Genomic DNA, 21,741 nt, shown 5'->3' on the forward strand with positions numbered 1-21,741 from the left:
CTGCCCAAGGGAAGGGGAGGAATAAATTCCCACCAAAGGTCATCACATCTGCTATCACATATTTTACTGGAAGTTAGCAACTTCAAACTTTCACAGAGACCATGAGGAATACTATGCGGTCCTTTAATATTTTATCTAACACTCCATGGTCATGTCTTTTCACCAGTGAGGAGGTCCCTACTGTGTCCTTCTTCCATGTCCTACATCTAGCACCATCTCCCACAGCAAAAGTTGGAAAATTTCCAGTGAAACATTGAGTAGAAAGACATTGCCCCCATGGACCCATAAACTTTTACACACTCACACACTCATATGCATACATACACGTACAAACATACATACATTTATACACACACTAACATACAGTCATACACATATGTGCAGACACATCCATATATGTGATATATTTATATGAATGTGCATATACATGTATCTACATGGAATATGTATTCACTTTCTATGGCTATAAATTAAAATATCCCTCAATGCTGTAAGGTTTATAAAATGTTTAAACCAAATAAATACTCAAAAAAAAAAGTTACTTAGAATAGAATATTTTGGAGACTGAAAGTGTAACTCAGTGGTAAAACACTTGCTTAGCAAGTGCAAGGCCCTGGGTACCATCCCCAGCAACAAACACACACATACATGTGCACACACGCACACACGCCTACACCTTCAAAAATGGAAAATTTCTTAAAATGGAAAGTTTCTTGAGTTACTTTTGCTAGACATTAGAATTTTTTTTTAATTTAAGTTCTAAGCAACCAATAACCTTGTCATTCTTGTTTACCTAACACTTAGGGGAAGCATTGAGCCTCCCCTAAGTATATAAAAAAAATATATACTTTTTTAGAATGATTGATTCACTCGTTAATCAATTTGGTTATTGAACCAGTAGGTGATGAACACTGACTATGTACCAGATACTCAGATACTGAAGACACAACAAACTACAGCTTCAACCATGGATCAACTTTCATTCTGTGAGTAAGAGACGAACAGGTAAATATGCCAGATGGTGATAGGTACTGTTAAAATAAAATAAAATCATAATATACATGATACAAGAAAAAGAGATTGATGGTGCATGCTCTGTAAACGGAAGCGCTCTCTCATAGGCTGATATTTTACCAAAGACCTGAATGAAATGAGAGTATGTTAGACATGTAACTAGGGAAAGCTTTGGAGGCAGAAAGAATGGAAGAGGCGAAGGCTGGGGGTCAGAAACCTACTGTGGTAGGAGTCTGAGGAGAGAAGACGGATTGAAAGGATATGAGGTTAGAGAAAGAGAGAGAGAGAGAGCAGAGGGAAACAGAATCCACAGCCTCATAAACTTTGAGCACGTGAAATGCCCATTGTCTGGGCATTTTATACGAGAACCTCACATATTCACGTTCACTGTGCAGGGCTGAGTACCACGTGTTTTTAATTCTTCTGACTTCATCATGTCCCCATGGGCTGGCTGCTTTCCATTTTAGGGTTGATAACACTGAGGCACAGAGGGGGATTTTGCCTTTTTTTTCTTTTTATCGATGAATGTTGGAGTGTCTACAGCGTGCTCAATGCCTCCCCTAAGTGTTAGGTAGGCAAGAATGACAAGGTTATTGTTTGCTTAGAACTTATGTCCCTTTGAGTTAAATAGAAAATAAATAAGTAGACAAATTAATAAGATAACCGGAAAGCATGACATTCTATAAGAAACAGGATCATGTTAAACAGAGCTGCTCGTGGGAGCTGGCAATGCTGCAGCAGTGACTGAGAAAGTGCCCTCTGAGGAGGGACACTTGAAGACAGCAGGACTGACAGATGAGATTAAGCCAGGCCTAGGAGACCTGAAAGAAGACCAGTGTCGGGGAAGAAACAGCAAGCTCAAAAGCTCAAAAGTAGGAGGAAAGGTTTCTGTACCTGAGGGGCAGAAAAACACCTTGTGCAGCCCATGGCTGCTCAACCAGGAAAGAGAGAAGCCAGAAAGCAAACCCAGGTCACAGGTCCCAAAGCCTAACTCTTTTTTGCCATAACACCTCTCCTCTGGTTTTCTTTATTTGAAGATATTTTGCTGTAATCTGTGTAAGGCAAAGCTGATCATCCCCCCATCCCTACCATGCTGAAGGAACCTCCCTTTCCTGAGCTCACGTAGACCTGCCAAGCTGTCTGTACTCCTCTGAACAAGTTTAACCCAAAGCTGCTCTATTTCACTGCACGTTCCTGGGTGTGTGCATCCATCCTACTATGTAGCAACAACTTTGCGTGGCTGTTTCCCTTAGATAGTATGGGAGTGAACCCCGGCCTCATGGAAGTCATAGGAGAAAACCAAAACTTTAAACACAGAATAGAGTTCATTGAAAGGTTTGCAAATTCCTTAAGGACAGTGGACATGGCAATATTCATTGTGATAGAGTTTGGAATAGAGGGAGCTACCACACAGAGGGTAGACAGAAAATACCTCTCTGGAGAGATACTTTGGAAGGTTTTTGAGCTGAGATGTGAATGATGAGGAAGACCCATCTTTGGGCAGTCATGAGGAAGTAGCATTCCGAGCAAAGCACTGAGCAGGTGCAATGGCCCTGAGGCAAGAAGCGGCTATTCTAGTGAGAGCAAAATGTGGCTGGAGTTAGAAAGGTGGCCTTGGGAAATATTTTAGATTTTGAGTGAACCCAGCTTCTGATGGATTCAGAGTAGTAAAGAGGGAAGCCAAAACACCTAAATGAAAGAAAGTGGCCATGTTAAGTGGAAGGTGCGCTGGGCCAGAACAAGGGGAGGTTGGGGGAGGGGACCTACGGATTCCTGAAAAACGTTCTGCAGTGTGGAAATCCTGAGGAGCTGGGACGCTCTGCAAAGAGAAAGAGGTGTGAACAAAACACCATTGTGTTTGTAAATGTCTTACAGACCTGAGCACAAAATGAAGGGACAAGGTAACAAAACCATGAGAAACTCGAAGCAAAGAGCAAGCACAGCTAACACGTGCTGACTTTATCTACCTGTCAGATGTGCTGCACACGGTATGGACACACACACATGAACACACATGTATTAACATATGCATGGGCATGCATGCTTAAATTTCACAGCAATCTCACAAATTACATTCCACATTTATCTCCACTTTATGGATGAGCACCCAAAGGTAAAGTGCCTTGCACCCAAATCCAAGAGCTGCCTGCCAGAGACAAATGGCAACCCCTTTAAGTTCTGCTTAAAGGGGATCTATCCTGACCCATGATGTAGTTTCTTTCTGTACAGGAACAGAGGCCTTATTCAAAGGGGAAAAGGAAACCTGAAGAAAGATTCTTATTGTGACTTTTTTTCTGTCTCATATTCTGTGACCTGACCCAAACTTCTTTGGCTCGTGAGGCCTTCACATGTGGACTGGAGCAGGGAACATCAGTAGCGCAGGCTCACAGACATGTAGTGTGCTTGCCTTCTAATTCATTCTTCCCAACTTGTCTGAGACAGAAACTGTGAATCTTCCATTATTTCTGTATAAATAGAAACTGAGGCACAGAGAAGTTAAGCAGGGTGCCCCAAGTCACACCATTAGTAAGTGGAGAGGTCAGAATTCAGATGTTTGGTGGTGCTTCTCCAAGGGCTCTGCTGCCTCAGGTGAGAAGCAGAACTCAGTCTCTCTGCCTAGCATGGGGAGGGGGGGGGTGGGTGACTTGGTAAACAGCTGATAAGGAAGACTTTGCCAGTCCTACCACACAGGGGGCCTCTAAGGGCCAGAGACTTCTGCTCTAGGGAAGAGATCTGAGTCTTAATACGAAAAGAACAGATAAATCTCCAGGAGTTTCGTGGAGAATTTCCATAAAAGTCCTTTCAGTGCTGTATTTTAAGATGTGCTCAAATCTTCACACATAATATGCCAAAATCAAAACTAATCCAGTTCTTCTGATACGGAGTTATAATTACAAGGGATCATTAAAAATACGCTTTAAATACACCAAAAGAAATGCATAAAGTCAAACCAAAACAAAGCAATACAGCCGAGTGCAATCTTTGAGGAGGTATAAGCAATGTGGTTTTCTTTAGAGGGAGATGTTGGAACAGCCGGTATGAAGACCATATTGGTTACAAATATAAATATTGTCCTAGAAAGTATAAATAAATTCATAGATATAGAATGATAGAACCATAATTACTTAGTAAGAAAGAATAGAGTATCCTACCCATATGTCACTAAATTTAAAGTCGACAGCCAGGCAGACAATTACAATCTTCTAAAATATTCTTGCAGCCCTTGCCAGAGACAGAATATGAACTGGCTGTGCTGTGGGCACCAACACAGGAAGGTCATTTTATAAGATGTCATTGTTGCTTCTTAAGAGCCAACAGTCTCTATGGTGAAAGTGTAGAGGCAATTCGACACCGAGGAAAGAAGCATGCCTTTAGAACAAAACAGAGTGGCATATTTGCCATCCACAAATTGGCACACGAGTGTGTAACTAGCAAGTGTTATCTGTACTAATGCATTCCAGATATTCTCCATTTTCTCTTTCAGGATCACTCTCAAGTCTTCTCATCATTATTTTGTGCCTGAGAAGTGTGACCTTGATGGATTATATCCGATAGCCTCCTTGGTCCTTTGGATTTGGCCAAGAATCAAAAGTCAAAGGAAGACAGGTTGAGGCAATTACCCTCCCATTTACTGTGGGTCTTTATTTCCATTACTCTCACCAGCAACCGTCTAGACCACAGGTAGACTGTGGCTGCCTAGATCTCCTGTTTCAGAGACTTCCCTTACACCTGCAAGTGTCACCAGGTACTCATACTCCATTCTGTCCTTTGTACCTCAGTGTCGCTAGCCCTAGTTCCTCACCATCCATGAACAGCTCATCTTAAACTTGTGAGCAAGCGGTTATTAAAATCTCTTCAGCAATCCTTTGGTGTTTCCTGTTTGCCAACTGATACCTGGTGATTCCCAAACCGGCTTCAGAATCACTTGTGGAATAAATCTGTAGAAATAAAGATTCCCAGATCCTACTTAAGACCTAAGGAATCTGAATCTCTATGCTTGGAACTAAGGAATACAACATCACTTCAACAAATGACCCAGGTGGTTCTGATATAGCCAAACTGGCAAAGACCCCCCAGTGAGCATTTGGGGTCCACTGCTCTATAGCCCCCATTATGGCAGACTGAAGCATTGGAAAACAAACACAGCAGCGCTTCCAGAATACAATCCCAGCTACACGTCCCCCTCGCCACCAGAGCAACCAACACTTAGAAAAACTGGATTCTCCATGAGGACACCCAGAGCCCAGGAAAACAAGCATACGGTCTGCAGTGATAGGAGACGCTCCCGAGCACATTAAGTAAATGCTCAACTGCCCTTTCACATTTGATTAGATCCTCAATTGAAAATCACTTTTCAACCATTTTACAGGAAACAAGATCCATTTCCACTTCCATCTGGTGCCAAAATTAACATAGTGGAAAATATCCACCAGCTTAGGCCTGCCCAACTTCAGCTCCGAGTGGGCACCAGTGCCCTCGGTGCCTTTCAGACCTGGGGAAAGGGGCTTGTTTACTCCTGAAGACCGCAGACCCCAGGAAGGACCAGTAGATAAACATAGTCAAGAGCCCCAGCCTGATGCAGTCTCTGAGGATCCCCTCTCTATTCAGAAGCGGAAGGCATCAGGAGATGGGCTAAGCTGACCATCTGTTCTCCTCTCTGATAATATGTAATTAAGTAATTTATTTATTCAGTACTTGAACCCCCTCCTCTTGCCTCCCATTAGTCAGGGATGATTATGCCAGACCCAGCTGTAGTTAACATACTGCACACTCAGCTGAGCTCTGTGCTACAAAACACTCTGCTAGCCTCCTGGCTATGGCCACCTCTCAGACACAACCCTAGGAGTGGCCGCGTGAGGCTGGCTGCTCCGCTGGCTCTGCTTTCTTCCCCAACGATTAGGCAGCACTCTCCTGCTGTGCATTAAACCATTTACTGTGCATATTTAATCCATTTGTTCAAAGATTAATTTACCCACATCCTCTGATCACTTCCACCAGGCCAGCTTACTGGCTGGGCAGCACCGATGGATTTCTCCCATCTGGCAAATTTTATCTACTATATAAACAAACAGAAACGTACGCAGAGCCTGACACATGACTGGAGAGCAACGGGCTTCATTCCATAAGCCTCCGGCAAAACTTAAGAGTGGAAACTATGATTACATGTAGCATATGTGATGTTTTGCACATTACATGTCATGTTTTACATATCACATCTGTTACTGTGGCCTGACCAGCAAATATTTCCTTTAATTTTTTTTAAAGAAAGAACATGAGTGTTCATTCTGTTGCTGCAATTTGGATGGGGCTGGTTTGATCCGAAGATGGGTTTATGTGACCTCAGTTATCTTGAGATGGGGAGATTATCTGGACTCTCATGGCATGTCCTCAGTGCCATCTCAAGTGTGCTTATCAAGGGCAATTGTGGAAGATTTGACTACACAGAGAAGGAGCAAAGCAGTATGACTATAGAGGCAGAGAATGGAGACCTGCAATCATGGGCCAAGCAATGTCAGTGGCCACCAAAAGCTCAGAGAGCCAAGGAATACATTTCCCCAAAGCCATCTGCCCTGCAACACCTGGATTCTGACCCATGGAAACTGAACTGTCAGAGAATTAATTCCTCTTCCAATTAATTCCACCAAGTTCAAGACGATTTGTTACAGCAACTGTAGGAAACTCACAGAAAGCTCACAACTCTAGTGCTCCAGAATTTTTAGGAGCACTAAAAATCCATCCTTAATGCATGATAATGATAACAATAATATCCTTAATTATGATAATGGTCTTTTCAGGACTTCTCCTATGTCATATGCCATTCTTACAACTTTACCTGTATCACCCCATTTAAAGTTCACAATGATCCTAAGATACAGGTGTCATTAGCATGTCAGATAGGTAGACAAACAGAGGCTCAGAAAGGTTAAAATCTTTCTCTTGGTTACAGATTTAGTAAATAATAAGGTCTAGATTTGAACTCAAGTGATCTGATTTGAGAGTCTGAGCATTTCACCATTATGATTAAGATAATGTATTGTATGGGGAGAGACATTCCCATCCATAAAGTAGACTGTCTTTTCACATGCAGATGGCTCTATTTTGCAAGCAGTTCTCCTCACATTGAGCCCAGATTGATCTTCTGTAATATCTGTCTGTTGTGAAGCCTTCTGAGAAACGAAGACTAAATCTAATTGGCCTTCCACAACACAACTTATCATATCACCCCAAGTTTTCTCTTCTCCAAGGTAAATCTCCCTGTTTTAAATCATTCTGCCAATGATACAATATCCTGATGCTTCAAAATCTTAACCATCTCTGTCATGAAAGGACACCGGTCTATTAACATTCTAGAAATTGCAGTATCCAGAACAGAATGCCATTTTAGATCTCGCCAGCACAGAATACAAAGGAACTATTATTACTTTTATTGACCTGGTCAAAAACTCCATTAGGTTACTTTAAAAATACATTCTTTGACTTAGCTGCCATACCATGAAAAAAAAATTACAATTATTTTCAATTTGAGGATAACATCTATTGAGTACATATGAAATAATTCGAAGAGAAAAGTTAATTTTAGGACTTTAGGCAATAATATCTTGTCAGATAACATTTCAAAAACCCTGCTACAAAAGACCTCAATATTCTGATTAAAATATCACAAGTATTGTTTTTTGGTTGGGTTTTTTTGTTTTGTTTTGTTTTGGGGGGTTGTTTTGTTTTGTTTTGTTTTGTACAGGAGATTGAATTCAGTAGCACTTGACTACTGAGCCACATCCCCAACCCTATTTCTACTTTTATTTTAGAGACAGCATCTCACTGAATTGCTTAGTGCCTCGCTTTTGCTGAGGCTGGCTTTGAACTCGTGATCCTCCTGCCTCAGACCCCTGAGCCACTGGGATTACAGGTGTGCAACTCCGAGCCTAGCACAAGTATTGTTTTATTTTATTTTTTTAAATTTATTTATTTTTTTATTGGTTGTTCACAACATTACAAAGCTCTTGACATATCATATTTCATAATATATGATCTATTTTTGAGAAGGTTCCATGTGCTGCTGAGAAAAAAGTATATCCACTTGATGATGGTTGATATATTCTATATATGTCAGTTAAGTCTAGGTTATTGATTGTGATATTGAGGTCAATAGTTTCTTTATTCAACTTTTGTTTGGAGGATCTGTCCAATGGTGAGAGAGGTGTGTTGAAGTTACCCATGATTATTGTGTTGTGGTCTATTTGATTCTTGAACTTGAGGAGAGTTTGTTTTATGAACGTCGCAGCACCATTATTTGGTGCATAAATATTGATAATTGTTATGTCTTGTTGGTGAATGGTTCCTTTTAACAGTATATAATGTCCTTCCTTATCCCTTTTGATTAACTTAGTCTTGAAGTCGATTTTATTCGATATGAGAATGGCCACACCTGCTTGCTTACGAGGACCGTGTGCTTGGTATATTTTTTCCCAACCTTTTACCTTGAGCCTGTGTATGTCTTTTCCAGTCAGATGTGTCTCCTGGAGGCAGCATATCGTTGGATTTGTTTTTTTAATCCATGTTACCAGCCTATGTCGCTTTATTGGCAAGTTTAAGCCATTAACGTTTAGAGTTACTATTGATATATGGTTTGTACTTCCTGCCATGTTTGATTATTTATCTCCTTTTTTTTCCCTAATTTAGTTTGTTTCTCCATGATTAGCTTTCCTCCCATCCTCTGTCTTTACTGAGGCACTTCCCGCTGATGGTTTTGGTTATTGTTTTCCATTTCTTCCTCGTGTAGAGTTTTGCTCAAGACGCTTTGCAATGCTGGTTTTCTGGCTACAAATTCTTTTAGCTTTTGTTTATCATGGAAGATTTTTATTTCGTTGTCGTATCTGAAGCTTAATTTTGCTGGATACAGGATTCTTGGTTGGCATCCATTGTCTTTCAGTGTTTGAAATACATTGTTCCAGGATCTTCTCGCTTTCAGCGTCTGTGATGAAAAATCCGTTGTCAACCTTATTGGTTTACCCCTAAATGTAATCTGCCTCTTTTCTCTTGTAGCTTTTAATATTTTCTCTTTGTTCTGTATATTGGATAGCTTCATAACAATGTGTCTTGGCGTTGGTCTATTGTGATTTTGTGTGCTCGGTGTCCTGTATGCATCTACAATTTGTATATCTGTTTCCTTTTTTATTTCTGGAAAGTTTTCTGTAATTATTTCCTTCAGTACGTTATCCATTCCCTTGGCATGAATCTCTGTGCCCTCCTCAATCCCGATGACTCGTAGGTTTGGTTTTTTTATGTTATCCCAAATCTCTTGGATGTTTTTCTCGTGATTTTTTACCAGCCTATCTGAGTTGGCTAGACTCTTTTCAAGGTGATATATTTTGTCTTCATTATCTGACGTTCTGGCTTCTACTTGCTCCACTCTGTTAGTGATACTCTCGATTGAGTTTTTTATTTGGTTTATCGTTTCCTTCATTTCTAGAATTATTGTTTGATTTTTTTTATAATCTGTATCTCCTGATAAAGATGCTTAACTTCTTCTTTTATCTGTTTTTGTAATTCATTTTCAATGTGATCTTTAAGGTTCCTTTCCATCTGTCTAAGATGTTCCTTGAGTTCTTTATATGGCCATTTTTCTGATGACTCCAGGTCCTCCTGAATATTTAGGCTGTCTTTCATTGTTTGTACTCCTTTTCTTCCTTGCTTTTTTATGCTCATGATACTTCTTGTTCTGTTTGACTGTTGAGTTACTGTTTACTCTTATAAGTTTATTTGATGCTTGGGGGGAGAGGTATTAGAAGGGAAGGGAAGAAGTCATAATTTCCGGCAGGTCTCTTTTCAGCGGAATTTTGCTCGAAGTTCATCGGTAGGTAGAATCTGGGTGTATTAATGGATCTTTTGATCCCGTTGCTTTGGAGATACTGAACGTGCTGCTTCCTCGCCGGCCGCCATCTTAGGTCCCTCCGTGAATTCCGGTCCACGGTCCCACCGCCGGCGCCGGAGCGGCGCTCGGAGCTCCAACGTCCCGCCGAGCCGCGGCCGCCACGCGCCGACATATCATATTTCATACATTAGATTGAAGTGGGTTATGAACTCCCAATTTTACCCCAAATGCAGATTGCAGAATCATGTCGGTTACACATCCACATTTTTACATACTGCCATATTAGTGACTGTTGTATTCTGCTACATTTCCTATCCCCTACTATCCCCCCTCCCCTTCCCTCACATCTTCTCTCTCTACCCCATCTACTGTAATTCATTTCTCTCCTTGTTAATTTTCCCATTCCCCTCACAACCTCTTATATGTAATTTTGTATAGCAATGAGGGTGTCCCTTCATTTCCATGCAATTTCCCTTTTCTCTCTCTTTCCCTCCCATCTCATGTCTCTGTTTAAAGTTAATCTTTTCTTCCTGCTCTTCCTCCCTACTCTGTTCATAGTTGCTCTCATTATATCAAAGAAGACATTTGGTATTTTTTTTTTAGGGATTGGCTAGCTTCACTAAGCATAATCTGCTCTAGTGCCATCCATTTCCCTGCAAATTCTATGATTTTGTCATTTTTTATTGCTGCATAGTACTCCATTGTGTATAGATGCCACATTTTTTTTATCCATTCATCTATTGAAGGGCATCTGGGTTGGTTCCACAGTCTAGCTATTGTGAATTGTGCTGCTATGAACATCGATGTGGCAGTATCCCTGTAGCATGCTCTTTTAAGGTCTTCAGGGAATAGTCCAAGAAGGGCAATAGCAGGGTCAAATGGTGGTTCCATTCCCAGCTTTCCCAGAATCTCCATACTGCTTTCCAAATTGGCCGCAGCAATTTGCAGTCCCACCAACAAACTGGAAATCCATATGCAACAAAATGAAACTGAATCCCTTTCTCTCGCCATGCACAAAAGTTAACTCAAAACGGATCAAGGAGCTTGATATCAAATCAGAGACTCTGCGTCTGATAGAAGAAAAGGTTGGCTCCGATCTACATATTGTGGGGTCGGGCTCCAAATTCCTTAATAGGACACCCATAGCACAAGAGTTAATAACAAGAATCAACAAATGGGACTTACTTAAACTAAAAAGTTTTTTCTCAGCAAGAGAAACAATAAGAGAGGTAAATAGGGAGCCTACATCCTGGGAACAAATTTTTACTCCTCACACTTCAGATAGAGCCCTAATATCCAGAGTATACAAAGAACTCAAAAAATTAGACAATAAGATAACAAATAACCCAATCAACAAATGGGCCAAGGACCTGAACAGACACTTCTCAGAGGAGGATATACAATCAATCAACAAGTACATGAGAAAATGCTCTCCATCTCTAGCAGTCAGAGAAATGCAAATCAAAACCACCCTAAGATACCATCTCATTCCAGTAAGATTGGCAGCCACTATGAAGTCAAACAACAACAAGTGCTGGCGAGGATGTGGAGAAAAGGGTACACTTGTACAAGTATTGTTTTAAATGTGTATCTGAGCTCACAAGAAGATAGTGGAGATCCTCGGGGTCAAAAATAAAGATGGAAAGAAATACAGTGAAATAATGTCACACTGTCCTGCTTTGGTGAGTAGGAAGGAGTGGGTTTGGTCTTGGTCAGCAGAAGGGCTTCTATTTTAATGGCTGTACACACAAGGTAAGACCTTGGACCTCTGAATTGCTGAGAGTAGGAAAAGAGGCTCTCTCCCCAACTCAGGACACACCATGGACAGCACCCTCAGGAGAATGGTGTTTTACCTGTCCCCTGGTCCTCAGAGGTAAGGAGGAGGTTGGTCCAGTTCCACATTCCAGGTGTGGGTAGAAGGGGAATTCATCCCGGAATATAACCAGGAACACATCTTCCCATGTTTGAGTGCTTCGTTGTATACTGTCCTTGTAGGATCCTGCATTCCTAAGGCAAGAAATTAGCATAAAAAGTGGTCCTGGAGCACCTGGCTAGAGAAAATGAGAAACTTCAGATAGAGAGAGAGACTCAGCCCAAACCACACAGGAATCCCATGGATAAAGCCCCACTGAGGATATGCATGCAAAATAAAATTAGAGAACTTCAAAGGAAAATCCAGTATTCATGATAAATCAGTAGATAAAATAAACAGAAGGATAAAACCCCCCAAGAATTTCAGATAACAAAACAGCCAGAGATAAGTTTTTCTAAGTACACCAAAACTGATGAAAGGGGCAATGTATTGAGAACATGCATTTAATTCTGGTTATTCCCAAAGCCCTACTAAAATGAAAATAAATTTTTTCCCCTAAGGGGCACAAACACACAAATGTTTAAAAAAGAAAGAAAAGAAAACAGAAATTAAGTTTAGGACGATGGAGAGTTGATGGATTAATAATGATCTTGACTAGCAAATAAAACAAACCTATATTCTAAAGTAGAAATAAGAGAAACCAAGAAGCACACTAACCCCACAGATAGCACCAGACACCCCCATAATCAACAGGGCCCCTTCATATGCCTAAAGTGTTTGAAGCTCTACTGGTAAATATAATTATGAAGGTGATACAAGAAGGAGCTGATATTAGAGAAAGAAGTGAGTATCATGTTGTTTCTGAATTCCAATTCCATAATTCTATACTATATAACTTTAGGTAAGTTATTTAACTTCCTTATATCTCAGTTTACCCATCTATAAAAGAGGAAAATGATAGCACTGATCTCCAAAACTTAATTTGAAGATTAAATAATTTCATATATATAAAGCATTGAGAACAATGAAGTGTTTAATAAATGGTTCTACTAAAGTAGAATAAGTTGTATGAAGAAAACTCTAACACAGAAAACAGACAAAAAGAAGAGCTTTAAGCAAATTAGAGGAAATTAAGACTATAGAGTGAAAAAATTTTAGACTTTTAATAATATCCTCAGAGAGATCTGGTTATTGCTTACAAAAATCAAGAACAGAAATTTGTTTTCCAAAAAAAAATAATACTCAGAAAATAAATATGTTTTTAAAAAGGATGGAAAATAGGTGGAAATCTGGAAGATCATTCCTGGAATAGCAGAAATAGTTGAAAACCCATTCCTTTATAACAACAGGAAAAGCAAGAAAAAAAATGTCAATATCAACTTATTCAACACACTGGAAATTAATTAACAGTGTAAAACAATGCAAGGAGTTTTTGTTCAAGGAAAACATCTGAATAGTGTAAGGATGATGAGGTTGTGGCATTCTATCTTGGCTTGTTCCCATCCCCCTCTATGCCTATATGCAGTAGTCTAGAAAACCAACAATCATAGGAGCTATGGAAATCAGCAGACTTAGGGAGTTCAAATGGTATGCTAAAAAAAAAAATCTAACAAAGAAAAGTTAAAGAGTAAAAAGGACAAAAGACAAATGGATATAAATAGAAAACTTGGAGACATAATTCCTACCTAGTGGTAATTGCATTGAATGTAAATGGATTAACCACTCAAGATACAAAGATTGGCAAATGAATTCAAAAAGCAATGACAAGGGTTAGGGAATTAGCTCAGCCTAGCAATCATGAGGCCTTGGATTCAATCTTTTCACTGAAAAACAAAGAAGAGCATAATCAAAAACAAAAGAAAGTCATGCTCTAACCATGTACTATCTATAAGAGATGCACTTTTCCAATTTAAAGAAAGGTGAAATGTAAAAGAAAGGTAAAAAAATATCATTCAAATAGTAATCAAAGGAAGCTACAATGTCTATATTTATATTAGACAAAATAAGCTTTAGTACAAGATGATTACTGGAAACACACAAAAAATTTAAAGTCCATCAGGAAGACAGATAACAATTATAAACATATATTTAACTAGCCACAAAGTCCTAAAATAAATATCATAAAAGCTACAAAGGAGAAATGCACAATTCAACAGAAATTGTTGGTGACTTTACAACCACACCTTCAGAAATGGATAGAAATAAACAAAGATCAAGAAGAAACGAGATGAATCAAACAACCCTACCAACCAACTAGACTTAGCAGAAATCTACAGGACTTGCCACTTGATAACAGGGGAATATACATTCACATCAGGTGCACAAGAAAAATTCTCAAGGACAGACCACTTGCTAGGTCATAAATCAAGTTTCAACAGGTGTGAGGGTTTATACATACAAAACGTGTTCTCCAGGGAGAATCAAGTAAAGGAACTTGTAAGTCAATAATAGAAATTTAGAAAATTCACAAACATGTAGAAATTTACACAGCTGATTTCTGAATAACCAATGTGTCAGAGAAAAAATCACAAATAAAATACAGTAATACAAATTAAAACAAAAATACAACATACAGAAATGATGAGATGAAGCTAAAACAGTGCTTAGAGGACAGTTTATAGTTATAAAGGCCTATGTGAAGGGCAGCAGAATAGAATAGACATTATGATTGCTGTATGTATATAGGTGACTCTATGACCAGTGTGATTCTTCAATCTGTACAATCAGAAAAATGAGAATTTATACCTCAATTGATTCAAATGTATGAATTGCCAAGATCATTGTAATGTCACGTGTAGCTAATAAAAAATAAATTTAAAAAAAAATGAAGGCCTATGTGAAAATAGAATAAAGATTTTAAATCAACAACTTAACCTTCTACTCTAAGTAACTATGGGAATAAAGCAAACTAAACTCAAAGTATACATAAGAAATACAATTATAGAGATTAGAGTGAAAATAAATGAAATTAGTAAATAATTGAATAAAAGCAATAAAATTAAAGTTGGGTCTTCAAGTAGATACATGAAAGTAAAAATGAAAGATATCTCAAAGGCCTTTATTAGTAAATTTTGTCATTTGAAACAGAATCAGCATCAAGACTTTACAAACTTACAAAAAGCAGGAAAGCCAGGTTCAGAGGCTCATGCTTACAATCCCAGCAGCTCAGGAGGCTGAGGCAGGAAGATTGTGAGTTCAAAGCCAGCCTCAGCAAAAGCAAGGCCCTAAGCACCTCTAAGACTCTGTCTGTAAAGCAAATATGAAAAAGGCAGGGATTGGGATGTGGCTCAGAGGTTGAGTGCCCCTGATTTCACTCCCCAGTAACAAAAAAAAAAAAAAAAGAGAGAGAGAGAGAGAAGAAACATTTACAAACTCATTGTATGAGACCAGTATTAATCTAACACCAAAACCAGAAGACATACAAGGAAAGAAAACTACATCCCAAAAATCCTTACATAGAGATGAAAAAAAAAATCTTGACAAAATATTACAAGTCAAAGCTAGCAGCATATTTAATGGTTCATAGAACATGAACAAGTGGGATTTGAGCCAAGAATTCAAAGTTGTTTCAACATAAACATCAAAGTGATACACCATATTAATAGAATAAATCATGAAGAAATGACATAACCATCTTTAAGAGATGCAGAAAAGCAGTTGACAAAATCCACCACTCTTTCATGACAAAAACATTTAACAGTGTAAGTGTTAATAGTTTGAACATAAAGTGCCCCCCAGAAACTCATGAGACAATGTAACAATGTTCAGAGGGTAAAATGGTTAGATAGTGAGACTACTATAACCTTATTAGTGCATTGATCCATTTGACAGATTAATAATTTGAATGGTTTACCAAGTGGTAACATTCCATTCAAACCCAAGAGAAATGCAAACATACATAGCCACATAAAAATGTGTACATTAATATTTATTCTAGTATTATTCATAAGCCAAAAGTATGAATAACCTATATTTCCATTAACACATGAACAGATAAACCAAACATGATTGGTATCCACACAGTGGAATAATATTCAATCATAACAAAGGAAGTACCAACACGTTGAAAACGTTATGCTAAGTTCAAAAGTCAGTCACAAGAACCACATATAGTATAATTCTATTTATGTAAAATTTCAAGAATAGGGAAGTCCACAGAAATAGAAAGTAGATAATTGGTTGCCAGGAGAGGGGTGATGTGGAGGGAGTGGGGTGTGAGTCCTAATGAATATAAGTTGTCTTATGGAAGGTGATGAAAATGTTCCAGGCTTGACAGTGGTCACATTTGCATAATTTTGTGAATGAACTTTAAACCACTGGAGTGTATACTTAAACAGGTGAAGTTAATGGTATGAATTATATCTCAAGAAGGTCATTAATAAGAAAGATGATTATATCCTTCCCCAAATAAACATCCTTCCACTCTTTTTATTCTCAATAACTCTCTTTCACAAGTTACTGAGACAAATTCAAGAAGAGAAACCATAAGGAAAAGAAGAGAAAAACCTTCTGAAAAGTCAGAATACAAAGTCAGAGAAGATGAAAACAGGAAAGCAAAGACAAGAAAATTAAAGGAAGGGTTGAGGAGATAGAACATTTGAATACAATAAATTAGAGAATTGATTAGGAGGAAACAAAGATGAACGAATCAACCAAATCATTATTATTATTACTCAAGAAAATTCCCAGAACTCAATATTACTCAGCCAGAAGGAGGAAGGAGCTTATGGCATTTGCTGGTAAGTGAATGGAACTTGAGATTCTCAGGCTAAGTAAAATAAGCCAAGACATATCCATAACCAAGGTTTGTGCAAGGTCAGTTCAGCCCTTGGAAAGGTCACACACACACCCTTGTGCATTTGAACAGGCAAGGACGAGATGATTAATGGAAGGTTTAGGTTGAAATAATAAGCACATAAAAAAACCAAGCAACAAAAAAAAAAAATATGCAAGTATTAAGTCTATGGATAGAGAGGGGAGGAGTCTAAGCAAGAAAACGAAATCAGAGCACATTCATGGCTTAATTGTGAACAGTGCTTGCAAAGCCATAACAATGTAAATGTGGACTCTAAGTACACCAATCTAACAAATTTCATCTATTTCTACTGGAAAAAAAATGGGAAAATTGGAAGATGGCTTTTTTGTGGTAGACATCTGGGGTAAAATAAAGTTAAACCTTCATCTTTTATATTTTAAATTATAGATAACACTCATTTTTTTTTAAAAAAATGAAGCAATGAAAGCATTTTATTTGCAAAGCAATGGAGCAATAAAAGCATTTTATTTAGAGGCATAATATTAAATTCCAAACTAATAAATTGAAAATAATTAAAAGTGGTTTCGCTGGTAATAGCAAAATGGGGAAGAGGAGAGGGAACACAAGTGAAAAAAAGAACAAGACATTATTTTTCAAAGACAGGGGAAATCTAAAATGTCCAGGGCAGGGATATTCTTGCAGTAGGGAAGTGGATATATTTATAATCAAAGGTTGGTCCTGATCTTTGGGGTGCAGCCACCTGAGCCTTAGCAACATCTGGGAGACATTCTTTTTTCTACATAATATACTTTGTATACAACTAGAAATATGAAAAAAATGTGCTCTATATGTGTAATAAGAATTGCAATGCATTCTGCTGTCATATATAAATTTTTAAAAATCTATCTGAAATTTTGGCAAAAAAAGTAATAATGATAAAATTAAAAATCATGAGGATCATTAAAGCCATCTTACTAAGGGAGCACTGGATAGGGACATTCACACACAGTCATAAGTTGACAGTGGGGAGGCATCACCGCACCTCCAGCACTGAAATAGCTGTGGAACAGAAACTGTTAAAACAATAAAAATTCAATTCAACGCTTTGCAGATGCAAATATCAAGGAATGAAGCAGAGAGATAGAGTTTGCTCTAATTGTTCTACCAGTACTTATATCAAAAGGAAGTAAGAAAGACTGAAACACTTGGGGATAATGAAGAGGATAAAAACACAGACTGATAAGATGGGTCAGGATAACAACAGATGGGTAAGGACCAACACTAAGTACAAGAGAATTACTACTGTGGCTGCCTAGGACAAACATCCCTACACTTGGAATGGATGATTGGTAATTAACGCCCAAACTACAAGTGGTTATATGTGCATGCCATTTGTGATGTCCTGTATGAGAATGCTAATACTTCTATGAAACATTCAGAAAACTGTATTTAGTTTAGTACAAAGTATCAGTTTCCCGCCCAATAAACGCTTGTGCTGTATTCATGAAGCTCCAGGTCAGAATGTCTTTTATAAGGTATGGAAAATAGTAAGCATCTGTATTCACTGGTTTCACTCCACTCTGAGTAGCTAGGTAACCACTTTTTTTTTTAAGAGAGAGTGAGAGAGGAGAGAAAGAGAGAGAGAGAGAGAGAGAGAGAGAGAGAGAGAGAGAGAGAGAGAGAGAGAATTTTTAATATTTATTTTTAGTTCTCGGCGGACACAACATCTTTGTTGGTATGTGGTGCTGAGGATCGAACCCAGGCCGCACGCATGCCAGGCGAGCGTGCTACCACTTGAGCCACATCCCCAGCCCGGTAACCACTTCTCATAAAAGTACTATCCATAAACATTACATACCAAATAAGGAACAATTAATTCCAGTTAGCTCTCTAAATTCTTGACAGGCAGCATGTGACCACAGTGAGGGTTAAAATGTCCACGTGAAGGGAAAAGTTGCAATGCTTTAAAACTATTCTTTAGTATCAGAAGCTTTCAGATTGTGACCTAAATCTGTCCTGCAGAATTGCTTTACCTAAGAATTGCTATCAAATTAGTTACTAAAATATAAAAAGTAGAACCCTTTTGCCATCTCCCCAAAAGCTCAGAACTGTGAGTTCTGTTTCAAGAGATGTTGCAACAGTTGACATGATTGATAATCTCTCTGGTCAGGGCTCAACTTCACCCCAACCCTCCAAGGTCTCCTCCCTATCTGCCTGGCCACACAGACAGCTGAATCTGGGACTTCCAGCCTTAATTACACATGTGGCCTGGTCTAGTGAAATCAGGTTCTAGCCTGATTTGGTTTATACAAACTTGGTCTAGAACTCTGGGTCCAGCTGACTCTACTGATACAGGGAAATTTACTACTTAAAACCTCAGTTTCTCCATTTTTGGCAAAATAGGAATAATTTTGTGCTTCTCATAAGACTATTGTTAGAATTAACAGGAAAAAGGCACACACATCAAATGCATGACATGAACATTGAAGAAGTAATATCCTTTCCTTCCCATAGTGAATTTTGGAGCAATTCAAATGCATTTAGCATCTTTAAGTATTGGTCACACTTCTGAGTGACCTTCACATGCAACCAGGACAGGTGATCACCCCTACCTTTCAGGAACATGGGAACTGGCAGAGGAGAGCAAAACAAGATAAGTAGGATGGATGTCATGGCAGAAGAGAAAAACGAATGAATGAATATATTGCCATCACTGGTGATCAGGCAAGTGTCACTCAGAGATGTTTTGCATAAATCTCATAGTACTTTTCCATGTATTTCCTACCAACTTCTTCATCCTCACTTCCATCTACACCAATGCGTGAGGAGGGGGGATCCAAAGCTGGGGCTTCACTTAAGACCCTGAAATATCACCACCCTTCACTATTGCTTGCTGTGTATTTGCCATGTCTTGTACAAAGCGAAAGAGCAGCTACTGCTGCTGTTCTAAGATGAGATGTCATATCTAGCTGTGGAAAAACATTTAGAAGATTCTACTTCAGATCTGAGTATACATGGGGGGAGGGAGAGGGAGGCCAATTTTTAAGAACAATCTTACTTGTCTAGTGGGACTCACGCTTCATCTCAAACACAAATGTGCTATTAAATGAATCTAAAATAACTGATACAAATCTCTCCACTGAGCCAGTGGGAAATTCCAACCTTTATAAGTTGGGAAGTGCTAAACCATCAACCTTTTAGAAAAGAGTATCTATCTTTCTGAGCTGTTTCTGGGGAATTGCATATAAAGCATTCTGAAAACAAAAATACTTCCTTATTTTTCCAGGATCTGTCTTTGCCAGCTTGATACCAGGCTGCCCAGGACAGATATTGTCAGGGCTCAAAGCGTTTTCAGAATTATATTCACTGTTAAAATGTTTTCCAATATGGTGTTTGAAAATCAAAATCAAAACAGCCCTTGAGGAGAAATGAAAAAGAAAAGAAAAAGCATTCCCTAATTTTTAGTTCCTATGAAACATCTAAGGAATTTATTTTCACTACCAACGTCCCTATCATTTAATACGTTCTGAAGAATGTCTTTAGGAGATTTACATTTAGAAGAACAAGGCACAACAATTTGATTGACCACAGTACACTACAAAGTGACATATTCTGATTGATTTTAGAGGGGAAAGAAAAACCATATGCTAACTATTTCTGTCTTCTTGTGGATGAAAAGAGTAATTACTGGTCAGATCCCAGGGGTTTCAGAAATGGTGAAGCACCCAGGCCTCATTTTCTAGTTAAATCTTTGAGTCGTTCTTCAATGATGAACTCAACTTTGCAAAAAAGCTACTCTAGGGTCAGCTGGCTTGGTATAAAAAGACGATGACAGAATCTAAACTTAATTCATTGGACTTATATTTTGACAAAATGGCCAAAAGGTAATGAAATGTAAACAAAGAAAAGTAAAAAAAAAATAATAATAATGACATATAAGAAAGACCGTTAGAGAGGGTTTAGAATATTTGGAATATATTTCTAATCTTTGACAGTTATTGTGAATTGAACATTTGTATCTTTCCCTAATTCACATGTTGAAGCCCAAGCCCTCACCAGGATAGGATCTGGAGATGGGTCTTTGGGGGGATAATTAAAATTAAATGAGGTCCTGAGGGTGAGGCCTTCGTGATGGAATGAGTGTCCCTCCTCCCCTTCTTCCTCTCTATCCTCCTCTCTCCTCCTCTCTTGCAAGGACCTGAGCATCACTGATTTTGACCTTCCCAAGGGTAGCTCTAATTCCTCCTTTAGTTTGGGCTAGGGCTTTGGATATCTGAAAACTAGCAATCCTTAGCCAAGTCTCCTAGAGCAAGAAACTATTGTCCTTTCTTATCATCTATTTACCGTAAAATGAGTAGATAAGCAATTCACTGAGTAAATTCTGTCCTTGAATGCAGAGTCCCTGATCTATAAAAGAGCAGCCGTTTGAAAAAGGAGATGATCTTTCACACTCCATTCTTTGTTGTGCAGTTCATAACCCCTTCTGCAGCCTCTGATACAGTTAACACTTAAAAACTGATGAGCACAAAAGGGCTGGATGAAGACAGCCCCCAGGAGCTATAAAGAATGCTACCCAGACCCATGCTGGGAATTGCTGTTGTTATACTTATTCTGAATCAATTTTAATCAGGAAACAACATGCCCATTTAAATAAAATAAAAATAAAAGCACCAGGAAGAAAACCAAAGTTGGATTCCAAGAAAAACTGAAGACTTCGGCCCTTACAAAGAAAATCGAATTCTGCAAAAATTTAGCACATTTTACGTTTAATTTCACTCTGATTTATAACTAAATCTCCTGGGTACCAATGGTATATAAAAACCCATTTACTCTGTGGAGGCAATTGTTAGTTTTTATAATAAAAAATGCATACTGCTTATATCATTATTGCTTAGGAAATTAGGGAACACAGCTTCTAATACTCTGTGCGTGGAATACTGTAGCAAACCACTTAACTTGCAATAATAGAGTATTGACTGGGTACAGTGATATGTGAGACGCAGTCACAGATTAAGGTACCATCACACTGTGCTCGATAGAGTCTCTCTCATAATACATTCATTCCACCCTAGCCAGAGAATCCCAAACATATTAGCTATGAAAAGGCCTCAAAGGCACTACCTATAAAATATATACTCTTTGCCTCTTTTCTCTTAGCTTTTCAGTACTTAGTTAAAATACAGATTTATTTTCTTCTTCTATCTGCAAAATCTTTAGGACTTTGTAAAGCTGCATTTCTGACTTAAATAATATCTGAATTAATAAAAGGTGTTTCTGAGGCTAATC

This window comes from Spermophilus citellus (genome assembly GCF_964194105.1).
Source record: "Spermophilus citellus genome assembly, chromosome: 1".
In the NCBI taxonomy this organism is placed as follows: Eukaryota; Metazoa; Chordata; class Mammalia; order Rodentia; family Sciuridae; genus Spermophilus; species Spermophilus citellus.